The sequence below is a fragment of the Hyla sarda genome, chromosome 1, assembly GCF_029499605.1.
Source record: "Hyla sarda isolate aHylSar1 chromosome 1, aHylSar1.hap1, whole genome shotgun sequence".
NCBI lineage: Eukaryota > Metazoa > Chordata > Amphibia > Anura > Hylidae > Hyla > Hyla sarda.
This window is the reverse complement of record NC_079189.1, coordinates 414,626,172-414,642,962: the sequence shown is the minus strand read 5'-3', so window position 1 is coordinate 414,642,962 and position 16,791 is coordinate 414,626,172. Positions and strand designations below refer to the sequence as shown.

Sequence of the window (16,791 nt, the reverse complement as noted above, 5' to 3'; positions counted from 1 at the left end):
TTAAGGTAACTTTATTCTTTCATGAATTATTTACAAGTTTCTGACCACTTATAAAATGTGTTCAATGTGCTGACCATTGTGTTGGATTGTCAATGCAACCCTCTTCTCCCACTCTTCACACACTCATAGCAACACCACAGGAGAAATGCTAGCACAGGCTTCCAATATCCGTAGTTTCAGGTGCTGCACATCTCGTATCTTCACAGCATAGACAATTGCCTTCAGATGACCCCAAAGATAAAAGTCTAAGGGGGTCAGATCGAGAGACCTTGGGGGCCATTCAACTGACCCACGACGACCAATCCACTTTCCAGGAAACTGTTCATCTAGGAATGCTCGGACCTGACACCCATAATGTGGTGGTGCACCATCCTGCTGGAAAAACTCAGGGAACGTGCCAGCTTCAGTGCATAAAGAGGGAAACACATCATCATGTAGCAATTTCACATATCCTGTGGCATTGAGGTTTCCATTGATGAAGAATGGCCCCACTATCTTTGTATCCCATATACCACACAATACCATAAATTTTTGTGTTCCAACAGTCTTGGAGGGATCTATCCAATGTGGATTAGTTTCAGACCAATAGCGGTGGTTTGGTTTGTTAACTTCACCATTCACATAAAAGTTTGCCTCATCACTGAACAAAATCTTCTGCGTAAACTGAGGGTCCTGTTCCAAATTTAGTTTTGCCCATTCTGCAGCACCTGAAACTACGGATACTGGAAGCCTGTGCCAGAATTTCTCCTGCGGTGTTGCTATCAGTGTGTGAAGAGTGGGAGAAGAGGGTTGCATTGACAATCCAACACAATGGGCAGCACATTGAACACATTTTATAAGTGGTCAGAAACTTGTAAATAACTCATGAAACCAAGCACATCATTGTTTTTCTTGTGAAATTCCCAATAAGTTTGATGTGTCACATGACCCTCTTCCTATTGAAAAAACAAAAGTTGGATTCAAAATGGCCGACTTCAAAATGGCCGCCATGGTCACCACCCATCTTGAAAAGTTTCCCCCCTCACATATACTAATGTGCCACAAACAGGAAGTTAATATCACCAACCATTCCCATTTTATTAAGGTGTATCCATATAAATGGCCCACCCTGTACATCTGAAATGAGAAGAAAAAAATAGGTTAGTAGATTTAGTGTCACCGGCTCGCATATCTCCTGCCGCCCCAGCGCCGCACGATTACAATTACCAGCATGCCTTTGCAGTAAGGACATGCTGGAAGTTGTAGTCGTGCGGCTCGGGTGGCAAGGAAGCCAGGGAAGCAGGTGGCTTGTGCTCCGTTCCCTGGCTTCCTAGAGCGGAAAATAAAATTACGGCACTGTAACTTAATATTTCCCTCTGGCAGCTTTGATTGGCCAGGAGGTCTGGACCAATCACAGGTCTGCCCGGGAAATATGAAATTATAGTGCTCCCAGCCACCCAACCGGATCTATCAGCTGGCCACTAGCTGTTGTAACTATAACTCCCAGCATGTCCTCACTGTAAGGGCATGCAGGGAGTCGTAGTTCTGCAACAGCTAGCGGGTGGGTGATAGATGCGGGCGGATGGCTGGGGAGTGGCGCTACGCAGAAAGTCGCAGCAAAAAAGTGCTGTCAAAAGCAAGTTTGTAAGTCAGGTCTGACCTGGCTTACACTCGCGACTTTTTGGAGGTTTTTTTTTTGCTTACGTGAAACTTTTGCACTTCATAAATTCCCACAAAAGTTGCACAAAAATGATCCACATAAGTTGCACAAAAAGTTGCTCACGCGCACATGCGACTTTTTGTGCGACTTATGTAAGCAAAAAAAAACACTCTAAATCCCTTGATAAATCTCTTTCCATATCCTTCTCTACCTGCTGGTTACTCTGACTCTGAGCTAGCACTACTCCTACTTACACAACATCACAATGTGCAGGACCACTTGTCTCATGGCAGCTCCACTTGGGCTTTTCTGCACCGCTCCATCCTTGCACTCTTTTATTGTGTGAAATCTGCAGCATATACACTATGTGTGAACACACCCTTAAGCTGGATGAGCATGTGAAAATTACTTTGATTGTAATTGTTATTATTTTATGGTTCACAGTGAAAGCTGCTAATGTATTCATATAAATATTCCAGGCTCTAAATGAGCATATACATAGATGAATGACAAGCACAAAGGAGTTCAGACAGCTCTGATCTATGCTATGTTTCTGCTATTGTGGCTTAATTGCATTTCATTCTTATTCACATCAATGGAAATGATCTTTAATGGCAGACATAGTTCATGGGTAACAGATTAGACAAAGACCAGACCGAATGCTGTGGGAACATACTTCACATGGCACTGTAGAATGCTTGATTTTACCAGTAGGTGTTGTGCACATGCTTGGTGTGATGTTCTGGAGGTGCTCACAAGCCCCTTGTGCTTTACAATCTCAGGTACACCCCCTGTCCTTTATTTCCCAGGCTTACTCTACCCACAAGCTGCCCTAGCACTGGTAGCAGTTTTCTCCAGGGAAGAACCCTAGACTGCCATGGACTGTCAGGTCCAAAATCAATGACTTCCACCTCCAGTACACTCACTGCTACTCTCTGGTCTATTGTCTGGGACTACAAGAGCCATTACAAACCTCTAAAGCAGTGGTCTTCAACCTGCGGACCCCCAGATGTTGCAAAACTACAACTCCCAGTATGCCTGGACAGCCATCGGCTGTCCAAGCTTGCTGGGAGTTGTAGTTTTGAAACATCTGGAGGTCCGCAGGTTGAAGACCACTGTTCTAAAGCATAGGGAGACTTTTGCAAAACAGAACAAAAGAATATTTTTAAATGAGACTAATTTAAAAATGTGTTTACGTTTTTTTTATTTTAAATGCAGTTGAGCAATTTCTTAAACATTTTAAAAATCTAATTTTTACATTTTCTTGACTCTGATAAGTAATCCAATCCAAAAAAACAAGAAAATTACCATATTACATTAATCCTATCTTCCTTATTCCCCCTTCACAACTGTAACTTTGGCTTGGATCTTAAAGGAGTACTCCGGTGCGCACTTTTTTCCTTTTATCCCGTCCGGGCTGCAAACTAAAAGAAAACACACTTTCTCTTACCTGCCAACGAGCCCCCGGAGCTCCGGTACACTCCCGTACAGGTGTTCGGTCCCCGGGCTGTATTCTTCTTACTTCCTGTTAGCCCGGCACGTCACACAGAGCTTCAGCCTATCACCAGCCGCAGCAATGTCCCGCTTCGGCCGGTGATAGGCTGAAGCTCCGTGTGACGTGCCGGGCTAACGGGAAGTAAGAAGCAAACAGCCCGGCGACCGAACACCTGTACCGGAGTGTACCGGAGCTCCGGGGGGTCGTTGGCAGGTAAGAGAAAGTGTGTTTTCTTTTATTTTGCAGCCCAGACGGGATAAAAGGAAAAAAGTGCGTGCCGGAATACTCCTTTAACATCTATAAACACGGATCTATATACTAAAGTTGTACATTATCGAAGCCAGATTCCTTACCCGAAAAAAAATAAAGAATTTAAAGAAAGAAAAGACAACACAAAACACCTATTCTCTTTCCTTCCCTCCATATCCAGCATTGGGCTTCTATCTGGCCCAGCAGATATTTCCTTCTGGCAAACTCACCACTTGCCCTATAATTTTCCATCTTTACCATCCTCTCAGTCCTTCTCTGGAATTCCCTGTCTTGCTTGAGAGAACGGATACCTTTTACCAGCATCAGTCTCTCCACCAACCTCACCATCATCTTAGGATGTCTAGATCACCTACCCTGTGAATCAATGAATGCGTACAACTACCAAATATATTTATTACCATCAACCCAACTTTTCTTGTCTCTTGGTTCGGCTTCAAGATTCACTTATCATCATACAATAATTATAACAATATATTCTGAAAAATAACCAGCATGAAGACTGCCAAACCGCACCCACCATAACAGAGTAGTGAAACCCAAGGAGGGGTACATTAGACATATTCTCTAGCTCTTCTATCTCTTTCCTTTATTCCTACCTTTAAGACCACCATTTTAAAGGGGTTATCCAGGAAAAAAACTTTTTTTTTATATATATATATCAACTGGTGGAAAGTTGCCGCCATGTGGTCTCCTCATGGTGCTGGCACATTACATAAAAAATGTTATGTTATTCTATTTAAAATTTTCAATTAAAATTTTAAAATATATCTTTAGTCTTTTAAATTGTGAGGCCCTATGGTCTCCTCATGCTGCTGGCACATTACATAAAAATGTTTGTTAATCTATTTAAAATCTTCAATTTTAATTATGAAATTTATCTTTAAAGGGGTTATCCAGGAAAAAACTTTTTTTTTATATATCATCTGGCTCCAAAAAGTTAAACAGATTTGTTAATTACTTCTATTAAAAATCTTAATCCTTTCAGTACTTATGAGCTTCTGAAGTTAAGGTTGTTCTTTTCTGTCTAAGTGCTCTCTGATGACAAGTGTCTCGGGAATCGCCCAGTTTAGAAGCTAATCCCCATAGCAAACCTCTTCTAAACTGGGCGGTTCCCTAGACACGTGTCATCAGAGAGCACTTAGACAGAAAAGGACAACCTTAACTTCAGAAGCTCATAAGTACTGAAAGGATTAAGATTTTTTAATAGAAGTAATTTACAAATCTGTTTCACTTTATGGAGCCAGTTGATATATAAAAAAAAGTTTTTTCCTGGATAACCCCTTTAGTTCAACTTCAACCTGTCATCCTCCATCTATTAGAGCGCGTTCTCTTTAACCGAGACCTACACCACATTCTATTTTTACCTTTCTTCTCTCCCCAACTAGCAAAGAGCGAGAGAAGATATATTGAATCCATTTAGATATTTCTAAATACCTAAGATTTTCATTTAAACATCTTCTTTCTTTAGTTGGCACACTATCCAACCACTTATCCCAAATTGGGTGGAACTTGTGTACACTAACAACCTTAATAGAAAAACCGAACTTAAAATGAATCATCTTGCACACCAACCCACAACTTTCTTTCACCAACAGCGACATCCATGTTCTCGCTATAAGCAATCTGATTCCAAAAACAGCTTACCCAATAAAACTATATCCATCATTTTTTCATTCCCCCATCCAACAGCCATATTAATGGATCCCCCATTTCCTTCACGTTGAGCTGTCTGTCAATACATTCAATGGCCTTGTACCAAAAGTTTTCCACCAGAGTACCCCTTTAAATGCTCACTGTTGGGATATAGGGGGAGGGGGAGTGGGCATTCTGATATCTGGGAGGGAAGGAAGGAGAATAGGCAGAGATATAGGTAATAAGTGAGAGGCGGGGAAAAAAAAATAATAATAGAAAGAAAGAGCTTATAAGGAAAAAAAAAAAGGAAATAATAGAATAGACCTTGTTCTAAGCAAAGCTATTTATTAATTAATAAATAAATAATAGCCTTGCTTAGTACATGGTCTTTTCTATTATTTCCTTTTTTTCCTCGCTTATTAGCTATTTCTTCTATTATTTTCTTTTTAATCTTTTTTTGTTTTTAATCTTTTTTTTCTCAGTTTTTTTTCTCACTTTTTATCTTCTTTGCCTATTCTCCTTCCCTCCCTCCCAGATATCCCAACAGTGACTATCCGTATGCCCACTCCCCCTCCCTGATATCCCAACAGTGACTATCCGTATGCCCCCTCCCCCTCCCTGATATCCCAACAGTGACTATCCGTATGCCCACTCCCCCTCCCTGATATCCCAACAGAGACTATCCGTATGCCCACTCCCCCTCCCTGATATCCCAACAGTGACTATCCGTATGCCCACTCCCCCTCCCTGATATCCCAACAGTGACTATCCGTATGCCCACTCCCCCTCCCTGATATCCCAACAGTGACTATCCGTATGCCCACTCCCCCTCCCTGATATCCCAACAGTGATTATCCGTATGCCCACTCCCCCTCCCTGATATCCCAACAGTGACTATCCGTATGCCCACTCCCCCTCCCTGATATCCCAAAAGTGACTATCCGTATGCCCACTCCCCCTCCCTGATATCCCAACAGTGAGCATTTGAAGACTGATTCATTTCACTTTATACCTGTGTAGATTACACATTTAGGCACCTTGGGTATATAGTGCCCTTCAGTTAACTTCGGCTCCCTGGTTAATAGTCTATTTTTTGTTGAACTGCACATTTTTTGTGACATCATGGGGACATTTATCAAAGCATTTAGTAGTTTTTTTTTCTTAAAATTGTTGCAAAAAAGTCACATGTGCGACTACCCAATTTTTTGTGCAACTTTTTGATTGTGCAGTGCCTTAAAGAAAAAAAAAAGAAAAACTTGCTTACCAAAGCAAAAAGTGATTTTTGACTTGCAGTGGTCAGAGATTTATCACGTGCGAAAGTCGCAAAAAAGTCGCATCACATAAAAACTACTACATTTACTCCAGCTCAGACATGGAGCAGAAAAAGCCACTACCAAAGCAAAAAAAAGAAATTGCTTACCTGAAAGAAATTTATCAACAGGCTGAAACCAGTTGATAAATAGGTTGCACATAAGCAAAAAAAATAGTAAGAAAAAAGAACTAAAAAAAGGACATAAGCAAACATTAATAAATGTCCCCCCATATATTTATAAACTTTAGAAGTAATTTTTTTAGCCATGTTCTTCACTGCTTGGCTTAGATGTGCCTATCTAAATAAAGAAACAATATCCCTTGGAATGGAGTATTGTGAACTCCCATCTTAACTGTGGGATATGATCTTCTATGATTTGTTGATATTGAAAACACTCCATTCTACTTTATTAAAGGAGAAATGGGGCAGAAATCTTTAAGTTCCCCTGTGCCCGGGCTGCAAAAGCAAAAAAAAAACTAACTTTAACTCACCTTTCTACGTCCCCCCATTGCTCCGGTATCGGTGTCCCGTTCCTCCGGCGCTGCTCGCCTCCCTACTTCTTATCCTCTGAACTTCACACTACGGTCAGTGTATTGCCATGTAAGGAGTCCAGGCAGAAGGGAGAAGGAGGGGCCCAGGCTCCTTACATCACACTGCACTCAGCCTATCACTGGCCGAGGCAAGACATCGCTGCGGCCGGCGATACGCTTACTGCAGTGTGATGTTTTTGAGCCTAAGAAGCAGGGAGCTGAGCAGCGCCAAAGGAACGGGATGCCAATACCTGAGCAACGGGGGAATGTAGGAAGGTGAGTTAAAGTTAGTTTTTTTTTAGTTTTTGCAGCCCAAGCACAGGGAACTTAAAAGATTTCTGCCGCATTTCTTCTTTACTTTTTTTTTTTTTTTTTTTTTAAAGTACCACAGGCTACTAAACAGCCCAACAGTATTATAGATCCAAGTTGAGTTTAATATTATTTTTTATCCCAGAACTTTATTTTTTGAAGTATTTTACAGACCCCTGGACCCCCTCCTTCTTTTTTTCTTCAGTGTGCATGAAGGATGAGAAGAAAGAATAGAAAAAGTTAACAAATTGTCCATCCTTCCTCATCCACTTTCCCCCATATATGCTTCTTTTGTTGTATCCTGTATTTCTCCCTAGCCTCCATTTATTTAAACAGAAAAGGTTCCAAAAGAAAATGGATCTATCTCAGGCGCAGCTACAGTAGAAGAAGGATGATGATGTCCTTAGATATTGCTTCATAAAGTTTATTCAGGGCACAAAAAGCAACACGTTTCTTGCCCGCAAAGGGCACTTCCTCAGGCTATGTGCACATACACGTGATATGGTGTTGTGCCCTGAGCGCAACATCTTGTGGTAAGTGTAAATCTTTACATTTTGCCAAAGAAACTTTTAAGTACCGCACTAGGGGTGCTGTGTCTTTTTTTCTCGTTTATCCATTTATTTAAAATGATCCACTATGTTTGATAGTTGATATAGAAACAAGTGAACATTAGTTTGCTTTATCTCTTAGCATTATTTTGTAGGTTCTAGTACTCTGAATATATAAAAGTATTATTCTTTTTATATAACAGATTTCCTTTCTGATTTGTGCTCAGTTGCAATGCTTTTGAATGTATTATGCAAATCTAGCTATACTGTTTAACTATTAGTAGTTATTGTTATATTTCAGCAGTATTTTTATCAAACAGAATTTGAAGATTTGAGTTTTGTCATTCTGAATATAGAGCTTACAGTGCTACCATCTAGTGGTCACAGCCTGAACAGGCTTCTGTAGTGAGTAAAACGAGACACAACGCTTCCTCAAGTTACATGACCTCAGTTTACAATTTTTCGAAAGTTCATTTTGGTGTGTGGGTTGGACGCACCCGGGCAAAATAAACTGGTGCAAGTAAGTTAAACAGATTTGTAAATTACTTCTATTTAAAAATCTAAATCCTTCCAGTACTCATCAGCTGCTGTATGCTCCAAAGGAAGTTCTTTTCTTTTTGAATTTCTTTTCTGTCTGACCACAGTGCTCTCTGCTGACACCTCTGTCCATATAAGGAACTGTCCAGATAGGTTTGCTATGGGGATTTGCTTGTACTCTGGACAGTTCCTGACATGGACAGAGGTGTCAGCAGAGAGCACTGTGGATAGACTGAAAAGAATTCCAGAAAGAAATGCAACTTCCTGTGGAGCATACAGCAGCTGTTAAGTACTGGAAGGATTAAGATTTTTAAATAAAAGTACTTTCCCCTTTAATGCTGACCAGGGATGCATGCAGGATTTTGTCACAGGTTATGGTTTAGAAACAAAAAATAATACCTTCACCCCAGGAGGACATATTGCTACTGCAGTGACTAATATCATCATACTGTTATGATATAAAAAAAAAAATACACTATACAGAGAATAATATCAACACTATACAAGGGACAAATAATTGCCCCATACCATGACCACTACCATTACCACTATATGGTGTCTGAATAATACCACAATATTAAAGGAGTACTCCACTGGAAAACATTTTTTTTTAAATCAATTGGTGCAAGAAAGTTAAACAGATGTGTAAATTACTTCTATTTAAAAATCTTAATCCTTCCAGTACTTATCAGCTTCTGAATACTACAGAGGAAGTTCTTTTCTTTTTGAATTTCCTTTCTGTCTGACCACAGTGCTCTCTGCTGACACCTCTGTCCATTTTAGTAACTGTCCAGAGTAGGAGCAATTCCCATAGCAAACCTCTCTTGTTCTGGACAGTTCCTGACATGGACAGAGGTGTCAGCAGGGAGCACTTGTGGTCAGGCAGAAAGGAAATTCAAAAAGAAAATAACTTCCTCTGGAGCATAAAGCAGCTGATAAATACTGGATGGATTAAGATTTTTTTAATAGAAGTCATTTACAAATCTGTTTAACTTTCTGGCACCAGTTGATTTATGAGAAAATGTTTTCCAGTGGAGTACCCCTTTAATACTAAAAAAATAAAACAGCACACAGACCAATATCTCCCATCCAGTGACCATATAGTCGTGACACCAGCTCTACTGACCTTATAACAGATTACAGTGCAGTTACATGTAGTGGCTTACAGTGGATGTCTTTGTCTCTGTGAAGTTGTTCTCTTTTCTGTCTTGCTCAGACCATTACGCAGACTTTTCAACTCATGACTTTTCAACACAGCATCTGCCAGAAACCATGTTAGACTCAGCACTTTTCCATTACATTTCCCTACCCTTAAATATTGCCTCCCTTGGTGCCCTACATAATATGAGTGAGTAGGTAAGCATGTTGGGGTTAGGGTAAGGGGATTGGGTGATGGTGGGAAAGTAATTTCCCCCCATTAGGTAGATATAGTCATGGCCATAAATATTGGCACCCCTGAAGTTTTTCAGGAAAATGAAGTATTTCTCACAGAAAAGGATTGCAGTAACACATGTTTTTCTATACACATGTTTATTCCCTTTGTGTGTATTGGAACTAAACCAAAAAAGGAGGGAAAAAAAAGCTAATTGCAAGCAAATTATTGGCACCCTTTCAAAATTGTGGAAAATAAGATTGTTTCAAGCATGGGATGCTCCTTTAAAGTCACCTGTGGCAAGTCACAGGTGTGGGCAATATAGAAATCACACCTGAAAGCAGATAAAAAGGAGAGAAGTTCACTTAGTCTTTGCATTGTGTGTCTGTGTGTGCCACACTAAGCATGGACAACAGAAAGAGAAGAAGAGAACTGCCTGAGGACTTTAGACCCAAAATTGTGGAAAAATATCAACAATCTCAAGGTTACAAGTCCATCTCCAGAGATCTAGATTTGCCTTTGTCTACAGTGTGCAACATTATCAAGAAGTTTGCAACCCATGACACTGTAGCTAATCTCCCTGGGGGTGGACAGAAAAGAAAAATTTATGAAAGGTGTCAACGCAGGATAAACACAGTACCTACAGTGATATAGGGTGGAGGTTCATTGATGTTTTGGGGTTGTTTTGCTGCCTCTGGCACTGGATGCGTTGAATGTGTGCAAAGCATCATGAAATCTGAGGTTTACCAACAGATTTTGGGTTGCACTGTACAGCCCAGTGTCAGAAAGCTGGGTTTGTGTCCAAGATCTTTGGTCTTCCAACAGGACAATGACCCCAAACATACGTCAAAAAGCACCCAGAAATGGATGACAACAAAGCGCTGGAGAGTTCTGAAGAGTCCAGCAATGAGTCCAGATCTAAATCCCATTGAACACCTGGAGAAATCTGAATATTGCTGTTGGGAAAAGGCGCCCTTCCATAAGAGAGACCTGGAGCAGTTTGCAACGGAAGAGTGGTCCAACATTCCGGCTGAGAGGTGTAAGAAGCCTATTGATGGTATAGGAAGCGATTGATTTCAGTTATTTTTTTTCCAAAGGGTATGCAACAAGGCACTGGAGAGTTCTGAAGTGGCCAGCAATTAGTCCAGATCTAAATCCCTTTGAACACCTGTGGATGGAAGAGAAAAATTGATGAAAGGTGTCAACGCAGGATAAACACAGTACCTACAGTGATATAGGGTGGAGGTTCAATGATGTTTTGGGGTTGTTTTGCTGCCTCTGGCACTGGGTGTCTTGAATGTGTGCAAGGCATCATGATATCTGAGGATTACCAATGGATTTTGGGTCACACTGTACAGCCCAGTGTCAGAAAGCTGGGTTTGTGTGCAAGATTTTGGGTCTTCCAGGACAATGACCTCAAACATCACCCAGAAAGCACCCAGAAATGGATGACAACAAAGCGTTGGAGAGTTCTGAAGTGGCCATCAATGAGTCCAGATCTAAATCCCACTGAACACCCGTGGAGAAATCTGAATATTGCTGTTGGGAAAAGCCGCCCTTCCAATAAGAGAGACCTGGAGCAGTTTGCAAAGGAAGGGTGGTCCAACATTCTGGCTGAGAGGTGTAAGAAGCTTATTGATGGTTATAGGAAGTGACTGATTTCAGTAATTTTTTTTCCAAAGGGTGTGCAACCAAATATTAAGTTAAGGGTGCCAATAATTTTGTCCAGCCCACTTTTGGAGTTTGGTGTGACATTATGTCCAATTAGCTTTTTTTCCTCCATTGTTTGGTTTAGTTCCAATACACACTGTCACACTCTGCATTCCGTCCGTGAGCGCAGTGTCCCGGGGTGCACGTCTGCCGGCGGGGCTGGGATTCGCATGCGGGGCGCACCCGCATGCGAATCCCAGCCCGTCACTCACCCCGCTCCGCTGCCTCTGTGTCTCAGCTCCGGCGCGCACGTTTGTTCACAAAAAAGGGAACAAACGTGTATAGCAAAACATGTGTTATTGCAATCCTTTTCTGTGAGAAATACTTCATTTTCTTGAAAAATTTCGGGGGTGGCAACATTTATGGCCATGACTGTAGGTAGTGCAGGTAGGTAAGTAGGTAATCCCCCCAGTAGGTAGATAATGTAGGTAGTGCATTTGGTAGGTAGATATTTTAGGTAGGTAGGTAGGCAGGCCTTTGATCCAAATCCCTTATATGCTGGGGATTTGGATTTTTCCACCCACTACCTCCGGTGCCCTAAGGCTGCTGCCGCTGACCCTGCATTAAATCATTGGGAGCAGAGCTCCATTATAGTAGTGACTGTATGGGAACGAGGAAGGTAATAAAGTATATATTTTTAATTAACCCCTTCCTGACTAGTTTTTAAAAAGAGGGTGATTACCGTACTACCACTTTAAATACATGTGCTGATTGTCTTGTAGCACCTCTCTACAGTGCAATGCAGTACTACATTTATAGTACTGCTCTTTACTTGTGCCAGGATGAGCTGCTTCTGTGGCAACCACATTAGAGTTGTCCATGTTATTTTTCTGGTACACTGTAAGTACAATTCAGGACCCTGAATATCCTTCTGCTCAAACAAAGAAAGCGATTTAGGCAGGCCTTATATGTAAGGACCTTCTGCTTACTTCATTTTGCATTATTTTAATGTAATGTTGATAGTTGGCAATTGTTGACTGTTAATCCTGGCACTCACCATGGTCTCTGTCCATGCTCTGCTTTATCCCTGGCCACTGCCAGGTTGCTCCTACTGTTTCATACAGTGGGGATCAAAAGTTTGGGCACCCCAGGTAAAAATTTGTATTAATGTGCATAAAGAAGCCAAGGAAAGATGGAAAAATCTTCAAAAGGCGTCAAATTACAGATTAGACATTCTTATAATATGTCAACAAAAGTTAGATTTTATTTCTATCATTTACACTTTCAAAATAATAGAAAATAAAAAACATGACTTCTGCAAAAGTTTGGGCACCCTGCAGAGTTAATATTTTGTACTGCCCCCTTTGGCAAGTATCACAGCTTGTAAACGCTTTTTGTAGCCAGCCAAGAGTCTTTCAATTCTTGTTTGAGGTATCTTTGCCCATTCTTCCTTACAAAAAGTCTTCCAGTTCTTTGATATTTCTGGGCTGTCTGTCACACACTGCTCTTATCAATTATGTTGAGGTCAGGAGATTGTGAAGGCCATAGTAAAACCTTCAGTTTACGCCTCTTGATGTAATCCCCTGTGGATTTCGAGGTGTTTTTAGGATCATTATCCATTTGTAGAAGCCATCCTCTCTTTAACTTCAGCTTTTTCACAGATGCATCAAGTTAGCATCCAAAATTTGCTGAAATTTTATTGAATCCATTTTTCCTTCTACTCGTGAGATGTTCTCTGTGCCACTGGCTGCAATACAACCTCAAAGCATGATTGATCCACCCCCATGCTTAACAGTTGGACAGAGGTTCTTTTCATTAAATTCTGTTCCCATTCTTCTCCAAACATACCTTTGCTCATTCCAGCCAAAAAGTTACATTTTAACCTCATCGGTCCACAGAACTTGTTTCCAAAATGCATCAGGCTTGTCTATATGTTCATTTGCAAAGTTCAAACGCTGATTTTTGTGGTGAGGACATAGAAGAGGTTTTCTTCTGATGACTCTTCCATGAAGACCATATTTGTACAAGTATCTCTTTATAGTGGAATAGTGTACCACAACTCCAGTGTCTGCCAGATCTTTCTGGAGGGATTGTGCAGTCAAACGTGGGTTTTGAATTGTTTTTCTCACAATCCTGTGAGCTGTTCTGTCTGATATTTTTCTTGGTCTTCCAGATCTTGGTTTAACTTCCACTGTTCCTGATGACTCCCATTTCTTGTTGGGGAAAGGTCAGATGAGTCTGGGCATTTAAAACCTTTGAGATTGACATCACCTTCACACGAAAGATAAGAAAAAGTGCACCACAAAAAGCAATATTAGCAATGTAAAAAATATATCTTTATTATGATCACAGAAATATAAAAGACAGATAAAAATACATATACACAATCAGGAAATAGCACCAGATACATACACATATAGATAGGAGGGCACAGACTTCCATATAGAAAAGAGGACTATATCACAGGTCAAGGTGTATTTAACACAAAAATCAAGTAAGTAAAGTGTGGTAAAATACCACAGGGATGCAGAATAATGAAAGACCTGGGGGGAGATTTATCAAAACCTGTGCAAAGGAAAAGTTTCTCAGTTGCCCATAGCAACCAATCAGATCGCTTCTTTCATTTTGCAGATGCCTTGTTAAAAATGAAAGAATCTGATTGGTTGCTATGGGCAACTGGGCAACTTTTCGTCTGGACAGGTTTTGATAAATCTCCCCCCTGGAGAGAACAAGATAGGACTAAGCATCATGGAAGAAGTGCCAAACCATACCTATGTTACCCAGACGACCGTTTCGCTGTATGATTGCTTCCTCAGGGGGCGTACCTGGTCTTCCCAGATGATGATTGAGAACAATCCATGACACTTGCAGGTCTCACCTTTGAAGGGGGCAGTGCATGCTATAAATTCTGTTATTTTGAAAGTGTAAATGATGGAAATAAAATCTAACTTTTGTTGACCTATTATAAGAATGTCTAATCTGTAATTTGATGCCTTTGTGCACATCAATACAAATTTTTACCTGGGCTGCCCAAACTTTTGATTCCCACTGTATATCTGTTCTCATACTGGATGTTCCTTATGCTAAGTGTTTGCCTGGGACTTTGAGTTCTCATAGAAGAGTTTATCTGTTATTTCTATCTCTTATCACTAGCAATTATTGAGTACTTCAAGGAAAACCTAGAAAGAGATATTATCCAGAAGTCTACTTTGTCAGCTGGAGCAGGTTCTCTTTTGTGCAAGAAAGGATGGATCTCTGCATTCCTGACTATTAAAGGAGAACTCCAGACCATAAAAATTGTCCCACATAGTGCCGGCAGTAAAAAAATAAAGATGTACATACCTTCCTCCGCTCCCCCGGGGCCTCCGGTAACTGGCTCCGGTCTCCACCGCAATCCACTTCCTGGTTGCCGGTGGTCGGATGAATCAGCCAATCACCAGCCGCAGCACAGTCCGACTCGGCCGTCGATAGGTTGAGCGGCAGTGTGAAAACGCTTTAGGACACAAAATTCTTCACTACACCGGCACCTGTGGCCGGGGCCGAAAACGTCACACTGCTGCTCAGCCTATCGCCGGCCGAGTCGGACTGCGCTTCGGCTGGTGATTGGCTGATTCATCCGACCACCGGCAACCAGGAAGTGGATTGTGGCAGAGACCGGAGTCGGTTACCGGAGGCCCCCGGGGAGCGGAGGAAGTTATGTACATCTTTATTTTTTTACTGCCGGCACTATGGGCGACAATTTTTATGTTCTGGAGTTCTCCTTTAAAGGCATAATAAATTGACATAAAAAGCGAATGGACCTTGCCTCAGATTTTTTTACTTTTTGATATAGAAAGCCGTATTTAACACCCATGATGGGATTTACAAATACCTAGTCAGGCCCCTCTGCTTTGTAATGCTCCTGTTGTGTTTCAAGAATTTGTAAGTTATATTTTCTCTGAGGCCCCTTTCACACTACAAAATTCTCCGTTTTTAACCATCCGTATGAAGTTCCGTCTGAAAACCAGCTGAAAACGGCAGTAACAAAATCCTATACGTCCGTTAGAAAATCCCATTATAGTCTGAGGGATTTTCTAATATCCGTTTTAATCCGTTATAGTCCGTTATTGATAACCGATGTTATTTTATGACGGAAGATAGTAACAGGAGAAATAGTGCATGAACTATTTCTTCCGTTACTAAGTTCCGTCACAAAATAGCGTCCGTTATCAATAACGGACTATAACGGAATAAAACGGATATTAGAAAATCCCATAGACTATAATGGGATTTTCTAACGGACGTATAGGATTTTGTTACTGCCGTTTTCAGCTGGTTTTCAGGCGGAACTTCACACGGATGTTTAAAAATGGAGAATTTTGTAGTGTGAAAGGGGCCTGACCTGTTATATGTATGAGTGATGATATCTAGATGACAGATCTGTGGTCCAGCTCCGGAGACATACACAGTATTATACTCCACTGCTAATATGTTAGTTTTTTTCCTCTGAGCAGTGTAGAAAGGAGTCTGTAATCTGACTATCCCTGCCTCTGTCCCTATAAGGCCTTCCACCTCATAAAAATGCATAGACATGTCTCCCACGTGAGCCCTCTGTGTCAGGGCATTTAGGAGCAGAAGGGACAGAGGCAGGGAAGCTCTATATACTGGCTCCCGCCGTGTGAAGAAACAGTGTCCCTGTAAGAGAGGGAAGCGAAGATGATGAAAACTGTGTCCCTGTAGCTTAGGGTGTGTGAAGGGTGTGCGCGCGCCTTAGCCAATCCCTGCATGAGTCACATTCGGCTGCAGGGACACAGTTTTTTTCATTACACCAGACCCTGGATCAGTATTAGAATACTTAAAGGGTAGCTCCCACCAACCCTCTTTTTTTTTTTTTTCTGTCCCTGCCTATTGCCCTTCTATCCCTAACCCCCTCCCTGCCTTTATTTTCATATTTATTGACTAATAATTGCCATTTTGTCTGCCTGGTAGTGTGCTCACTACCAGGCAGACTTCCCCAGCAGGCACCACGTCACTGATGCCTGCTGGGGGGGACTTCCGCCCTTAGTTCTAACAGGGTGCCTCCAGCTGTTTCACAACTACAACTCCCAGCATGCCCTGACATCTACTGGCTTACAGGGCATGCTGGCAGTTGTAGTGGGGAAACAACTGAAGGCACCCATTTGTACCAACCTTCCACCCCCACCCCCCTCCCCTCACCTCCGGTCGCTCAGATGGATAGAAGAAGCCGGGACCGCGAACTCTGCGCTGCGCGGCGAGCTGCGGAGAAACGGGGAATCCAGATGCAGGACGTGCCGGGGAATCCAATTCAGTTACCGGAGTCTGCAGAGAGAGTGCAGACTCCATCTGGGCTGAGGTACAGGCTGCGTGCATGGTGCGGCCAGGGCGGCTGCTCCTGGACTTTACTGCGCTGGCTTCCTGCCTGTTTGATTGACAGACAGGAAGCCAGCGCGCAGTGAATGAATTTCGACTCATTTGCCCGGCTGAAAGGAGTCGAAAT

The 16,791-nt window shown here is 41.8% G+C and overlaps 1 protein-coding gene across 5 annotated transcripts in view; it reads left to right on the top strand.

Moving 5' to 3' along the window:
• The window catches only part of SDSL (serine dehydratase like), a 74,178-nt gene that overhangs the window by 18,934 nt on the left and 38,453 nt on the right, over positions 1–16,791 (top strand). The gene's annotated exons all lie outside the window — the stretch shown is intronic.